The sequence below is a fragment of the Accipiter gentilis genome, chromosome 30 (genome assembly GCF_929443795.1).
Source record: "Accipiter gentilis chromosome 30, bAccGen1.1, whole genome shotgun sequence".
NCBI lineage: Eukaryota > Metazoa > Chordata > Aves > Accipitriformes > Accipitridae > Astur > Astur gentilis.
This window is the reverse complement of record NC_064909.1, coordinates 8,323,592-8,334,877: the sequence shown is the minus strand read 5'-3', so window position 1 is coordinate 8,334,877 and position 11,286 is coordinate 8,323,592.

Genomic DNA, 11,286 nt, shown 5'->3' with positions numbered 1-11,286 from the left:
ATTTCTTTTTTCCAGATTATGCCTAGCAAAGAAGCAGGGAGAGAAGGGAAAAAGTGAATTTCATTGGGGAATGGAGGAGGTGGGGGTGGAGGGAAGGAGGGCTGAAAGCTTAAAAAATGAGTGACTGGTAGAAGAGTACAGTAAAGTCAGTGAATAATTTTACTGTCCTGGTCTAGCAGCTTGGGAATGTGCCATGTTAAACAATAACATCTTCCAAGTGAGAAAGACAGAGAGGGAGGGGAAAGTTAGGGCGAAGCGTGGGGAGGGGACTGGAGGCAAGAGAAGGATTGGATCCTTGAGTACAGTCATTGCCGGTCCTTGGATCAGCTACTTTTTATTTTTCTTACTTTTTTTCATTAAATATTTGACACTGAGTCAATGCCCAGGATATAAAAATCTGTACTAGTCTGTTACCATCGCTTGACAAATAACATTACAGGTAGGCTGCTGGCTCCAGGTTTTACCCACATAAATTAAATCATTATTGCTTCTTTGGAGCCTTATGGACCTTCTCTAAAATCATCATATGGCACTGAAGGAGATCTAGAGGTAGGGCTCCAGGAAAGGTGTTGGGCTGCCGTGCAACTTGGCCTGGGTCTTTTTTCATTTTCTCTCCGTCCACGTACTGAAAATGTTATCCAGGGGCTTTTGAAGGCTTCATAGATTTATCCATGTTTTCCAAATGTCTAGTAGGCTTATCAGTTGAGACACTTCCTGCTGGTTTGCTCTTAGTAAGGACTACAGTGCGTGTCTGGGACTTTGGCACGGAGGGCATCTTGGTCAGCATGCTGAGCTGCTGGGAAAAATTATGGTAACTATGCATGCACAGCACAGTTACTGGGTGCCTTGGCAAGAAGTGTGCTGCTTTGGGAAGCTTCGGGTAAAGCCTACAGAGCATTTCCTGCTCTGTTCCAAACTGTTTTCTATGCCTGGTTAGCAACAGCAATGTGCTGCAGGAATGTTGGTTTCACATGTGCCATGCAGATAGAGGAGGCTTTCAGGGCATGGTGGCCCAGAACAAAGGGGCTGTCAGTTTGCTGCTGGAGAAGACTTCTTGTCCTGACAGAGATGGTATATGAAGCTTGGGCAGTGGCCACCCGCAGCCTGGGTTTGGGCTCACATGAATACAATTTTTGTGGTATCTTGCAGACATCTGGTTTGGAGGAAACTGATGCTGTGACTGATTGTGGCCCCTAGTTTAATTAAAAGTTAAACTCCAACAGGTCTGATGCACCATCTGGTGAGAAGATGTACTGTGTGTGCCTGGCTACACATGTGTGGTGTGCCCCTCTTCTTCCCTCAGCGTCAATGCACTGGGGACAGGGATGCCGAGCTGTTGCTGGAGCCACAATGGATTTCATGCTTAAGCCTGCCTTTCATCAGTGGCTGAATGGACCCCATGAGACAAGTTTCTCTGGAAAGGTGCAGTAAACATGAATTTCAGCTGCCAGATTGACAGGTAGGTTTTTTCTGGAGGGTGTGAAATTGTAGCAGGCTCTGGGTTTGCTGTGCAGGAGGAGGGACAGGACTAAAAACCTGAGACTATTGCTGGGATATTGGGTAATTTTAGGCATTTAGGCCAATGGTGATAGGAGGTAAGCCCAGGATCAACATTGAACTGGTCTGAATAAACACAAAGCCCACCAAAAAAACCCCAAAAGATGTGGGAAGCTGGACTTCCTTCCTATATCAGGTCTCTTCTTAAAGAGCTAACAAGTATCATAGCATTGACAGACGCCCAGCAAGGAGGTAAGAGAAACATGTTGCTTTACTAACTCATAAGCCATGTCAGTTAAGAGCTATTTCATCCTTTTTTGAGGATGAATGTGGCAAGCTTCCAAGAAATGGGTGAAAATCCTGTAGAAAACACTTACCCAATTAGCTAGAACATGACAATGATGTAATAGAAGGAATGTCAGTCACAGGAGGGAGAAGTTACTGACAAAAATCTGTTCCATGTTATTCAAATTTTTCCTGATCTCAAAATGGGGATAAGCAGTAAAAGGACAAGATCTGCTAATGACACAAAACTATTCAGGAAAATCTGAACTCGGATCAACCCTGGTGAATTGCAGATGCTATCAGGATGCTGAATGGCTGAATCTCTTTTCTGACGTTATTTTCTAATCTTAACAAATGAAGAGTGAAGGAACTAGTGTAAATTACATATATGCCATGACTAGCAGGAAATAGCTATTCCCATCTAGGGGGAAGCACCTCAGGTGTCATTATGGCTAGCTCGGACAATGACACCTCAAAACGATGGCAGAGTCAGCTAGAATGTTAGAATTTGGTAGGAAGGGACTAGAAATCAAAATATACAGCATCCTGCCACAGAGCATTCACACCTGGTCTTCTGTGTGAAACTCTGGAAACATTTGGAAACATTGCAATTTAAAAATCCTAAGGATTTTAAGAAAAAACAGAGAGGTGGATCATAAGGATGCTATGGAATGACTTCTATGTGACAAAGAGCTTGATGGACTTCCTAGGCTGGAAAACAGTAACTGTGGGGGAAAGATGACCATTATCTTTAAAAGCAGTGAGAGTTAATGAAGAAGGATAGAGAAGGTGTCTCTATTCATTGCTTCTCACTAAACAAGAACTATGAACACTCACTTCAATTCTCAGATAGCTGGTTTTAAACAAGCAAAAGGTAGTGCGATGAAGTTGTGGACCTCATTGCCACAGAGTGTTGTCCTGGACAAAAGCATAAGCAGGTTCAGAAATGGATTAGGCAAATTAGAGGAGGATGGGTTCATGAGTACCTATCAAACATGGTAGTGCAGGTGCAAACTCTCATTTCAGGAAGTCTCTAAGCTGGTACCTTGCTGGTAGCCAGATGGATACAGCAGGGAAAGAATTACTCTGTAAATACCCAATTTGTTATAGCTGTTATAGACTGGACTACATAAACCTTTGATTGGCTCAGTATGGCAGTGCCAGATTATGATATATATTCCCCCCCCCCCCCGCCGCCCTTGGTAGCATAAGAAGTGACTTCTTGTCAGCCTGGTACGAATGGCACAACACATCACCAAGTGAATGGGGAGGGTGTTTCTGGAGGGTGTTTTGTGATGAGGTTGGCTCCACACAGCGTGCCGGGACAGCAGTGCTCATGGCAAGGGTGCCCGCATTCCTCTTTGGCTTTACAAGTGGAGGGGATGATGGAAGGTACTACAAGGCAACGTGCTCTTCTTTTAATACATATCATCTGTCTTAATCCCAAAGGTGATTGAAAACACATTTTTACAACAGAGAAAATGAATGGCTACAGTTAATTTGGTAGATGGGAATCTGCTCTGGGAAAGTGAACAACGGCTGATCAGAGAGTCGCGTTCTTGCTGATAGTGCAGCTGCTGATGGTTTTTCCATATCAGTGTCAAAGAGGGAAACCAGCAGCTCCTATGCCAATGAGAGGGCTATCTGTTATGAATGTCAGCACTTTGTAAACTACTTCACTATACTCCCTGTCTCTTCTCTTTACCTCCTAGCCTCTGCTTTAATAAATATTTTAGATGGAGAGATATTCCCTGCAAGACCTAGATGTGCTATGTAGATGTTCTGTAAATGTGTAGAAGAACAGAGCCTCCTTTTACCACCTGCTCTGGGTTTGATTCACAAAAATCTGATGGTAAAAAAGAGTAGGATAGACTGAAAGAAGTCCAGTGAAAAAGTAAATATGGTCTGATTCAAACATAAAAGCTGATATTAAAAAAAAAAATAATCACCAAAACACTTGATAAGAAATCTTTGTGAGTAGACTCTGACTTTCAGAGTGTAACTTAAACAAGTTGTGCTGAGGTTCCACAATATTTAATTCATGTTAAATTTTTTTTCCTTTTTTTTTTTTTTTTTTTGACTTCTGATTTTTGTCCAAAAGTAGAAGTGCAGGAAATCCCTCAAGAAAGGCAGTTCTGGAGATTTCCAGCTCAATTTGGGGCTCTAGAGGTTCGGATAATTTGGGTAAACCTGTGAACTTTTGGATGTTTATTTGAACTGAACCTGAACTCTAAATCTTCTAGGGTTCACTCAGCTAAGTCAAAGGGAGGAAGGCCTATAATTATAATTTTAATGTTCTTTTCTCATTCAGCCATGGATATGACCCTCCCCAGCCTCCTGAGGATTTCTGTGTGCTGCGTTAAACAAAGAGCAACCTAAATAGCATGTATCACATATGCACAATTAAGCATTGTATGCACCATTACAGTTTCAGCTGCTATACATCCTAATTGCTAGTTGCTGTCTTTGTAGGAGAATTTAGCTAGAAAACAGATGACTGTTTCCAACCTGATATTGTGACATAGAAAGTTAACTTGCAAAAAACCCACTAGAAACAAAATTACTGAGCTATAGTAAGCAAAGCAATAGAAAGAAAAGAAAGCTTATTAAATAAACACATACATGAATATGTAGTGTTCATTCCATCAAGTTTTTAGAAGGGAATAGAGTAACTTTTTCCTTGTCTGACCTTATAATCACAGCATCTGAGTTCTTGATGCTTATTTATGGAGACCTCTGGGAAACAGGGGAGCAGTTTATAATCTCTGTTCTGTAGAAAAGAATTTTCTATAGTACCAAAGATAACATCATAGCCTTTCTGGTGTCAAAGGCAAGGCACTAGCTGATTTTTCTTGCTGCAAGGTTTTACTAGTAAAAGTTAATGTAAGAAATCCACAGCAGAATGAGGAATGGAGTCAAGATTTCCATCTACTTTGTCAAAGTATCCACACATACCCCATCATCCACCACAGTTATCCCTGGATCAAATTTGAACTCTTGTATTACATGTAAGGCAGCCATGATATGTTCCCTGAGGGTTCTCCAGCTTGAAAACACCCAGAAGTGCTACCCTGGCCTAGCTCTCATATCTTCTGTCCTTTTGAGACTGTCTCAGGGATGGCAGTGCTCTTACACACATTAACAAAGAGGTGTGGTGAAAACATAGGCCTGTATTCCAATCTCCTTCCAGATACAAGAAAATTAATAGCTAGAAAAATGCATAACTAAATTTCCTTTGGTGAACCTGCAGATTAGCAGTTTGGTAGCAAATCTGAAGAGGCAGCGCACTTCATTGCTGAGGTCTGGAAACATGGTGCCCTGTACTCCTGCCACCTGCCTTTGGGCACCTACATGAGTACCACCATTAGGAGCCTTCAGGCTGTGGAGAGAGGGCTAGTGACCACACTGTAAGATCTGGCTCACTTTCTGCTGGTGCCTGGAGTTTCAAGGGATAAATCTAAGGCTTTCTTCCCAAATGCCTTCCTGAGTCATACTTCTAATGTTTATGAAATCACTATGACTGTTACCACAGCAGCAATCATTTATGCCTTTGGAGCTGCCTGCCACTGCAGGGGAAATTCAGAAGAACTCATTTTATTTTCAAAGGAATTTGGAAGCCATCAGCACTTGGTTTGAGCTCCTGGGTTTTCCTCAGAGCTCGGCATTCAGCAGGGGTATGCTGCTCTCATCAAATTCTCTCTGTGGGAGCAGCTGCATGTTGAGACCTCTTCAAAACTTTAAGGACTGCTGTTAGGTCCTTCAGTCACATGAAATGTCTGTTGCAAAGTTCAGACTGGGCTTGTTCACAGATTTATGACAGGACTCTCAAACAAATTGCAGTTAATTTATACTTTTGAACAGGAACTATGTGGGATTCAGTAATTTTATGGGATTTCCAGATTTTTGAAATTTGGCTAGCTTTCTGTTTTGTTCTCTGTGTGGATCCATGCAGGCATGAAGTTCATAGATATGAAGCTATGAAAGCTGTAGCTTAAGGAATGATTTTCATCAGTCCTTGTAAATGGAGTCTTCCAGTCTGGCATACTTATATTGCACACCTTTACTTCACATTGCACTCAGTCTTTCTAAAATACCACCTCCTGGAGAGTATGCTGGAATAAAACCACTGTCTAAATTCATTCAGCTTCTAGCAGCATCCTATTGGAAAGGTGTTTTCTTTCTCCTAATGAAACCAACAGAATGGAGGATTGAGCAGGAGAAAGGTATTAATGAACAAATCCTCTAGAGGTAATAACTTAGGAGAAATGTCCATGCCAGCAGGATGTAGGAATACCTCCTAGATATACTTAACTTGGTATGTGCAACTGTGTTTGCATAGCAAATCAGGAAAGATTAGCTTCTATACGCAAGGCCCAAGGAGATCTGAACCAAGGAAATTATACGTACTTGAAGAATATAGCACAGTGAACTTTTTATGATTGAAGACTGCTTTGGGGCCTTTCCCACAGATCAAACTCTTAGCCTCAGCTTGAGATATAGGTATAAAATTGATTCAAATATTCACTATCTGAAACCTTTTTAGTTTATCTAATTACGCATCGGTCCTTTGCTTTTATCCTGGTATTGATAATATTTATTTTGCCATCCAAAGAATGATTATGACTTTCTTCTGAAGCCAGAGTATTGGATGCAAGTTTACAAAATTGAATACTTGCAAAAAATACTCAGGTGTGAGTCTTGCAATATCTTTTATTCTGAAAATGTTTTACAGAGAAGTCCCACTGAAAGCAGGTCACCATCAGCAGTAAGATTCTAGCACTGATGTAGCTTTATCTCAGAGAAAGAGAAGAGCCAGGCAATAAAATGGTATTATCAGTGGAAATGAAAACATTCAAAGGAGTGAAGCATAAGAATAAACAGTCTCTCTCACACACCCTCAATAGAGGATCTTCCAACTGGGGCTTCAGATAAGGAAACATTTCCACTAGAAGTGTAATTAGGAGAAATAATTGGGTCAGTTGAACTCTGGGTCAGTTGACCCTGGACCTTGTGGCTTAGGTCTCATTCTGCCCTGAGCAGGAACAGACCAGGGAATGTGACTATACATGATCTCTGTGGAGCCCAGATTCATCCCTTTCTGAGTCCAAATGCCACAGGTTGAAGGACTGACACTTAATATTGCCAAACAGTGGGGGAGCTGAGATCCAGATCCAGATGGGGATCTACGCAGTGTGGTTTGGATCCCCTTTATCCCTAGGGCACTGTAGCATGCTATCACACTTTTGCTTTCCCTTGTTGCACTTACGTATCTGCGAGTCATGCAATTCTGTCAGCTCACAGCCCAGTTTCTTCTCTCCTGATGAAGTCTGAGAATGGTGATTAATGTCTCATGTTCTGTTGTGCCATGAGTTGCCATGGGAATGAGCTTGAGGTTGCAAATCTGATGAAGTATCCTATCCTGTGGAACAAAGAAGGGCAGGAAGGAAGTGGTGTCACTGTGGGCAAGAAGCCTTATGTGAAAGTCTGTTGTCTGAGATCAGTTTAGGTCAGCCTAGCTATCCTGGTACTTCCTATCTTGTCTTTCAGCACATCAGGAGCTCTTATTAGAACTTGCTCTCATTAGGAATTATTTGTTACTTAATTATGGAGTTTAGAGCCTAATTTCCTGTGTGCTTTTTCATATAATGGCTGTGGAATTCTTGTTATTTACTGACTGAATGTATTTTACTTGCAGAAAAAGGAAGAAAGTATACCTAAAAGCAAAAATATATTGGACAAAAATTCAAGAACTGACGAGAAAAATGCGAACACCTTCCTTTCTAGCCCAGGATGCAGTGCTCTGTAGTGGGTATACTGAGGAGTGTAAAACCAGAGCAATATTAGAGTGATGCTTTCATTGTTAAACTGTCAAAACAGCCGGTAACCTGCAGTGTAGGGACTTCCTGGGGTAGGGGTTTTATCTTGACCTTTGTGTTTTATGGCCAGTGGTCTTCGCTTCCTTCACCTCTAATATGCTTCAAAATTATACAGGATTTTGTGGACTGGAAGAAACATCTCACTCCGTGCAAAGTTATTAGAAAGGGTGGTGCAATCTCTGAACAGCTAGTATTATTGTTTCCTAGTCAGTGATACTGCCAAGTGTGTAGGAAGCTGAATTCTTCCTGTACAAGTATTTCCCGTAATTTTTACCTTGATTTCCACTATGCTAAGTAAAAATTGCTTCCTGTCCTGGGGTGGGCTTTTTTTTCTCTTTGGGCGTGTGAAAAGGCTGGAAAACTATATAGATAACATAGTTGCTCAGTGTTGTCCTTTTCCAGAACTCGGGTCTGCATGGTATGCAGGATTGTGCTGGGAATTTCCTCCCTTGTGTTTGAGTCCTGCCTACGATTTATAGGAGAAGGATGGAAGTCCTGACATTTGGAACACAGCAATGCCTATTGCTTATTTCCCAGTAGAACTTTTGACTTAAAAGATTTAGATGCTTTTCTTTATTAAATGGAGTGAATACTTCAGTGTTTTCAACTGAAAGCCCATCAACATATCTCCATATTTTGTCAAGGGGCCCAGCTGCCAATTCTCTGTGGAAGTGCTGTTAGCAGTGGTGGTAATCCAGCATGGTGGTCTAAGAAAAGGATAGGAGCCAGACATTTGTGTTCAGGCTTGAGTCGTCTCTCTTGTATTTGGCAACAGTCACCAAAACCAAAGCCTTAAAAAAAAAGTCTCTGGTTTGTGATAAACAAGATGGTCACGCCAGAATCAGGACATCCCTCCCCCCACTTTTGAAAATGCTGTCTCTTACCTTTGTACCTCTGCTTCTTGATCTGTCAACTCTCAGTGATGCTGTATTTCTTAAAACAGACTTGGCTGTTTGGTAAACATTTGCAGTGCAATGTTTAAATCTAAGAGAGTAAATGTGCGGATGGTAGACTAGGTTGTTAATTTTGGTCTGTAATTGCAAACTGGGAATAGAGTAGGAAAAGTCATACAAACCTGGATTATATATTTGAGGCTTTAATCTCTGCCATTAAATCTCCATCTTTCTCTTTCTCTTTCTTTCCCTCTCTCATGCACACACATCCCCAGGCCTCATACTCTCTGCTCTGGCTCCCAGCTCATCCCTGCTGTCACCACAGTGGCATTTGGCAGTCCCTGATGTGAGAGAGGGAGCTGAAAGTGTGCTGTATGGTATCCTGCAGCTCTGCCCCAATACAAAACACATTTCCCACCTCCAGGACACTTTTTCATGTCTCCCCTTTCTGAGCATTCCCTCTTCCCCTACCCCCACAGGACAGCACTCCCTTTCCTTTAAGAGAAGTTTTATACTGAGATTACTAATTTTAACCTGATTATTGTTTGTGAATCCAATAATTGGAAGAAGTCAGTTATTGGTTAACAGCTTTAGTGGTAAATCAGTTCCAGCAGCTTGCTGTGCTGCTGCTAGCATGAATCCACGTGCTTCTCAGCTAGAAGCTCTCGTCTCTCTCTTCTCCCCCCCTTCCCCCCCGAGATGCTTTGCTGGGTCCGTATGGCGTTGGAGATGTAAGCACTTCAGAGGAGTGTTTCAATATACAGTTATGATTCTAATTTTTGGCGTCAGCTTTTTATTACAAGTTGTTGCCTGGCTGGAGGCGTGAGAGAGTGGGAGCAGGGAGGGTTCTCGACCATGTGTGAAGCAAGGAGACAGCAGGCAGCAGTAGCAGATATAATACAATAGCTTTTTTCTGTAGCATGAAAATAGGGTCTGGAGCAATCCTCTTGGCCCCTAATCTCTTGCTAATCAATATCTGTTGCTAGCTCTAGGGTTTATAGCATGGACCATGACAGTTTTGCTGGGAGGAAGGGTCAGGATTTCAACCACAATAAAAGTTGTAACTCAAGTTAGCAGCATGTAAAGTGTTTTGGTCTGGCATGAAAAAGGGTGCATAAAGTATGAAATCCAAACCTCTCTTTTAAAATAAGACCTATTCTAGGTACTGGTGCTCATTTTCTATATTGTCTTGAGTTTGATTTTCATGTAGGTCTAAAAATGTAATGAAAACATAAGCAGATGTATTTCTATGATAATACAGAATAAGCTCCTGATACGCAGCAATTTGGTTTGTATTTTATATTAGGCAGAAGTTGATACTTGTAAATAAGATCAGTAAATGCAATCATATTTCCAAACAAAACCAGTAATAATTGTAAGAGATTGTGTGAAATTATTAGTAAATGGCAAAGACTCAGAGTAATATCCTCTGATTAGCAATTACAAAACCTGGAGATGCAAAGTTAAAACTAAACTCAAAAAGGAATGGAAAGATGTTAGGGACAGCTAATGCTCAGGTTTAGGCTTTGTCCCGAAGTGACATTATTACCATGCACAGAATACCACACACGACTCTCCCTAATGAAGCACTGATGTACCATGGTTGATGGGAAACCCAGAATAAGAGAGACTCCCTAGGGCACAAATGGAGGAAAAGCATCAAACTGATTTAACATGGAGCCAGGTCTGATCCAGCTGAAATTATTAACTCTAGTCCAACACCAGCCCTGTTAAGCAGAACCTGGTCACTTTGTGATTATGTGGGTCCCTGTGTACCATGTTCCCTTGTGCTCTGGGTCATGCTGGGCTTATAAAATAAGAACCAGAGCAGCCTTGTTGAGCACCTGCGGGAGAGACCACAGGTATGCCCTGCGGAGGTGGCTAAGCACTGAATTTGCTGGGCTGTAGCATGCTGAAGCAGCTGGATGGAGGCTCCTGAAGGGCAATACTGGAGATCAGAGGTTCCCAGCAAGGTACAGGTGCTAGGTTTGTGTGGGTTTTGTGTCTTGCTTTCAGGTGCTTTTACCACCTTACAAACTATGCAGGGAGCTGAGGTGCCTAAATGAGGGTTAGAGATCCCACTTAGGAGTCAGGAGTGAGGTCAACTGCATGATGTCATGTATTGCATTTGCCTGTAAGAGAAAGCTTTGTGGTCTGTTGAATTTGGGATGAGTTTTGGGCCTTCCTGATAGTAGTTAGGGAACAAATGAGTGTACAGAGTCCTTCTAAAGGAGAAAAGGATGAGAGTACTCCATGGAGACGTATTAAAGTCAATCCAAAGTGACCTGATGACTTTACAACCCTCAAGCAAAGTACCCCAGATCATTTGTTTTGTGCAACAGGATCATGTATGAAATATGAAAAAGTGTACGTGACCTTCTTTTAAACTGCTGTGATTTATTGCTGCCAGAACCATGAGGGAATCAAGATGAGCTTATGAAGAAATCAGTGTTATGTGGGATTGCAAAATGATGCTAGGTCTGATGAATCCTTTCTGAACCCTTTAACCACAAGAAATCTGCTGCTTTACTCAGATGTTGTGGAGTGGGTATTTCATCCACTCTGATTCCAAAAAGCCTTAGGTCTCTCAATGATTTTCAGGAAGGTGATGTTTGCCTTTTTTCAGTATTAGCATTTGTGTTCTTAGTATTAGCATTTGTGTTCTATGCAATCTTTTGCATGCACTTAGATTTTTGTTGTCATGATGTCTTTTGATTGCTGAGAAACTTGAATGA